We start from the raw sequence: 4879 nt of genomic DNA, 5'->3' as shown, positions 1-4879 counted from the left end.
TGTCCAGAAATTTATCCATTTCCTCCAGATTTTCAAATTTGTTGGCGTATAGTTGTTTATAGTAGTCTTGAATGATTCCTTGTATTTCAGATGAATCAGTTGTAATATCGCCTTTTTCATTTCTAATTTTTGTTATTTGAGTCTTCTCTCTTCTTTTTTTTGTTAGCCATGCTAATGGTTTGTCAATTTTATTTATCTTTTCAAAAAACCAACTTTTTGATTCGTTGATCTTTTGAATTGTTTTTTGGTTTTCAATTTCATTCAGTTCTGCTCTGATCTTAATGATTTCTTTCCGTCTGCTAACTTTAGGATTGGATTGTTCTTGTTTTTCTAGTTCTTTAAGGTGAAGTGTTAGGTTGTTCACTTGCCATCTTTCCATTCTTCTGAAGTGAGCATTTAATGCAATAAATTTTCCCCTCAATACTGCTTTTGCAGTATCCCACAGGTTTTGGTATGATGTATCATTGTTTTCATTAGTTTCAATAAACTTTTTGATTTCCTGCTTGATTTCTTCTTGGACCCATATGTCATTAAGTAGAATGCTGTTTAATTTCCATGTGTTTGTATAGTTTCCAGAGTTTTGTTTGTTATTAATTTCTAGTTTTAATCCATTGTGGTCTGAGAAGATACATGGGATAATTCCAATTTTTTTGAATTTATTGAGACTTGATTTGTGACCTAATATGTGATCTATCTTGGAGAATGATCCATGTGCTGATGAGAAGAATGAATATTCTGAGGTTGTTGGGTGGAATGTTCTGTAGATATCTGCCAATTCCAATTGGTCTAGAGTCTTGTTTAGATCTTGTGTTTCTCTACTGATTCTTTGCCTAGATGATCTGTCTAATATTGACAGTGGAGTGTTCAGGTCCCCTGCTATTATGGTATTAGTGTCTATTTCCTTCTTTAGGTCTAATAGAGTTTGTTTTATAAATCTGGCTGCTCCAACATTGGGTGCGTACATATTTATGATTGTTATGTCTTCTTGATGGATCAGTCCTTTTATCATTAAGTAGTGACCCTCATTGTCTCTTTTTATGGTTTTTAGTTTAAAGTCTATTTTGTCAGATATAAGAATAGCCACTCCAGCTCGTTTTTCTTTTCTGTTTGCATGGTAAATCTTTTTCCATCCTTTTACTCTTAGTCTGTGTGAATCTTTATGGGTGAGGTGGGTCTCTTGTAGGCAGCATATAGTTGGGTCCTGCTTTTTGATCCAGTCAGCCAGTCTGTGTCTTTTAATTGGGGAATTTAAGCCTTTAACATTAAGAGTTGTTATTGAAAGGTGTTGATTTATTCTTAGCATTTTATTGGTTGTTTGGTTGTCTTAGGTGTCTTTTGTTCCTTGCTTTCTGATTTACTGTTTGGTTTCTTTGTTTGTTGGTTCCTTAGGTTGTAGATAGTGTTTTTGTTAGCTTGTTTTCTCTTCATGAATGCCATTTTTATTGTACTAGCGGGTTTAGATTTTTCTTAGGTTTTTATGGCAGTGGTAGTTATTTTTCAGGAACCAAACCCAGTACTCCCTTGAGGATTTCTTGTAAGGGTGGTCTTGTGGTAGTGAACTCCCGCAGTTTTTGTTTGTCTGAGAAATATACTATTTGCCCCTCATTTCGGAAGGATAGCCTTGCAGGGTAGAGTATTCTTGGCTGGCAATCTTTGTCTTTTAGTATTTTGAAAATATCATCCCATTCCTTTCTAGCTTTTAGGGTTTGTGATGAAAAGTCTGATGTTAACCTGATTGGGGCTCCCTTATAGGTGATTTGACGCTTCTCTCTTGCAGCTTTTAAGATTCTCTCTTTGTCTCTGAGTTTTGCCAATTTGACTATGACATGTCTTGGAGAAGGCCTTTTTGGGTTGAATATGTTTGGAGATCGTTGAGCTTCCTGGATCTGAAGATCTGTGATTTTTCCTATACCTGGGAAGTTTTCTGCCACTATTTTGTTGAATATGTTTTCAATGGAATCTCCATTTTCCTCCCCTTCTGGAATACCCATGACTCGGATATTTGAGCGCTTGAGGTTGTCTGATATCTCTCTCAGATTTTCTTCCATGTCCTTGATTCTTTTTTCTTTCTTTTTGTCTGCTTGTGTTATTTCAAACAGCCCATCTTCAAGTTCAGAGGTTCTCTCTTCAACTTCGACAAGCCTGCTGGTTAAACTCTCCGTTGTGTTTTTTATTTCGCTGAATAACTTCTTCAGTTCAGCCAGTTCTGCTACATTTTTTTTCAGGACATTGATTTCCTTGTATATTTCCTCTTTCAGATCCTGTATACTTTTCCTCATTTCATCATGATGTCTAGCTGAGTTTTCTTGTATCTCATTCAGTTTCCTTAGAATTATCACTCGAAATTCCTTATCAGTTATTTCAAGGGCTTCTTGTTCTATAGGATCTAGAGTATGAGATTTATTAACTTTTGGTGGTGTACTTTCTTGATTTTTTGTATTTCTGGTGTCTTTTTTTTGGTGTTTATTCATTGTGGCAGGGGGTTTCACAGTCCACCGGTTTAAGACTAATGACTAACTAGGATGTTGCTGTGGTTGCCAATTTGGTATGGCTCCCGCCGTGACTGCTCAGTTGGCCTCTAGTGTCTTGTGTGTGTGGTTGCCTCGGGTCTTGGGCTTCTCCGGGGATCCACCTTTCTGGTCAGCTTGTACTCTGCTGGGCTGGTGGATCACGTACCACAGGGTGTGTGATCTCTGTTGAGCTTTCACTTTCTGTACAGGACTTCTCCCCGTTCAGTGTGCTCTGGCCCAGGCTGTTAGATCGTGCAGTGGCGACCCCACCGGGTGTGTGGTTTCTGTAGAGTCTCCGCCTCCCTGGCCGCACGTCTCCCCCCTCTGTGCACACTGTGCTGGGTTGGGACGTGTCTTCTGCACCCCTCGTCTATCAGCTGGGCCTTCAAGACCCTGCTCAGCACCGCCTCGCCCAGGAAGTCTACCAGGTTTCTGCTAGGCACAGACGACCAGTCTCTCTGGGTGCCTTTGTAGCACTGTGTAGATCTTTCTCGGGTCTTGTTCACCTTTGTATCCCCCCGGTATAAACCGAGTCTAGTGCCCGCCTGCAGCCTGCTCTCCGGCAGGTTCAAGCAGACCTGGGAACTCTCCTACCACACTATTCCCAACCAGAAATTCGTTAGGCTTTTTTCCAAACTGGTGGTCGCAGAGATGGTATCTGCCTCCCAGTAACAGGAAGTTTACCGGGGCCGGAGTCCAGGGTGTGGTGGAGTGACAGTCGGCCCGCCCGTACTTCCTAGCCCTCCCAAAACTGGTCGGGACGCCCCACACCCCCAGCCCTGCCAGAGAACCGTGGAGGGAGTGGGAGAGGAGGTCGGCCCGCAGGGTCCGGAAAGCCCCGCGCCAGGCCAAGCAAATGGGCTCAGTGATGGCCGAGCAGGGCGGAGCTGCCCGCACCTGGGAAAATGGAGGCAGCACCGGGGCAATGAGTGGCCTGGTGGTGCAGGCGGGGAGCCGCGTGGGCATCCACCCCCCGAACAGAGCTTTGCCAGGGATCACTCACAGTGCTGTGCCAGGTCGGGCGCTCGCTCTGTCTCTGGTTTGTTGCCTTCCGTGTTCTCGGCGCTGCCGCCTCGGGCTGTTCAGTCGCGGCGCCGCTCGGGCGCTCCCAGGAGTCTTCTTTAATGCCGGCCTGAAACCTCGAATCCTGGATAGGGCAGCTGGCCGCCTTCAGTGCGGCCCCAGCCTCCGGGATCCTGGCTGCATCCACAGCATCCCTGGCGCCGTGTTCCCTGTTTCAAGACTCGCTTTTGCAGCTAAGAATCAGTTCTTTTCCTGCTCCACACTTCAAAGCTGTTGCCTGTAAATGAGGCAGCCTCTCCTGCCGGGGGCAAAGTGGCGTTGAGCCCCCACGACCGGCCAGCAGCAGCAGTCCTCCCTTAAGAGATGGCCAGAGAAAGGTCCACAAGTTTCCCGGCTGCCTGAGGCCCAGTGGCCACCTTTTCCACCTCAGCTACTCCGCGCCAGCCGCCGCAGCCGCCGCCATCTTGAAACTCTATATTTCTAATCCTTTTTTTTCTTCTGGTCCCCTTCCCTCAGCATTTAAACATGTTTCTTGACTCAAAAAGCCCACAACCTTGGTCCCAAATCCCCTTCCAGCTACCAGTGATCTCTTTCCTCCCTGTTATAGCCACGTTTCTCAAATGAGTTGCCAACACTCACTACTCTATTTTTTACCTCCCACTTATATCTCAACACACTCCATCTGACTTCTATCCCCAACACTCCACTGAAACCCATCTCACCACGGCCACCCTAAGACTCCTTGTTGCTAAATCCATTGTGTAATTCTCCATCTTCATATTATTTGATCTCTGCCTGGAATTGTTTACTGTTGGCCTTTGAAATCACCTTTCTTTGATTACTATGATACCACACAGTACCAGTTTGGATTTGTTTTGTTTTTCTCCTCTGCTATCACCCTACTTGGGTCACCATTATCTCTGTCCTCCCTACCTCTCTAATCCACTTTCTTAGCTGCACCCAATCTGCTGTATATTCAGTGGGGGAATCTCATGCCAATCCCCCACTGTTTCCTCTTAAAAGGAAGGACAAACTCCTCAACATGACACCCATGACCCTCCATGACCCAGACTCTGCTTATCTCTTTAGACCACTGTTTCTCAACCTCAGCACTATTGACATTTTGGGCTGAATAATTCTTTGTTATGGGAAGTTTTCCTGAGTATTGTAGGATGTTTAACAGCATCCTTGGCCTCTACCCACCACACACCAGTAGTACCACCATCCCAGTTATGATAAACAAAAATGTCTCCAGACATCACCAGATATCCTCTGGAGGGAAAAAAAATAGCCTTAGTTGAGATCCACTGCATTAAACTAATCTCTCACTACATCCTACGCCCTAT

This window comes from Cynocephalus volans, chromosome 1, assembly GCF_027409185.1.
Source record: "Cynocephalus volans isolate mCynVol1 chromosome 1, mCynVol1.pri, whole genome shotgun sequence".
Lineage (NCBI taxonomy): Eukaryota > Metazoa > Chordata > Mammalia > Dermoptera > Cynocephalidae > Cynocephalus > Cynocephalus volans.
This window is presented reverse-complemented; position numbering follows the sequence as displayed.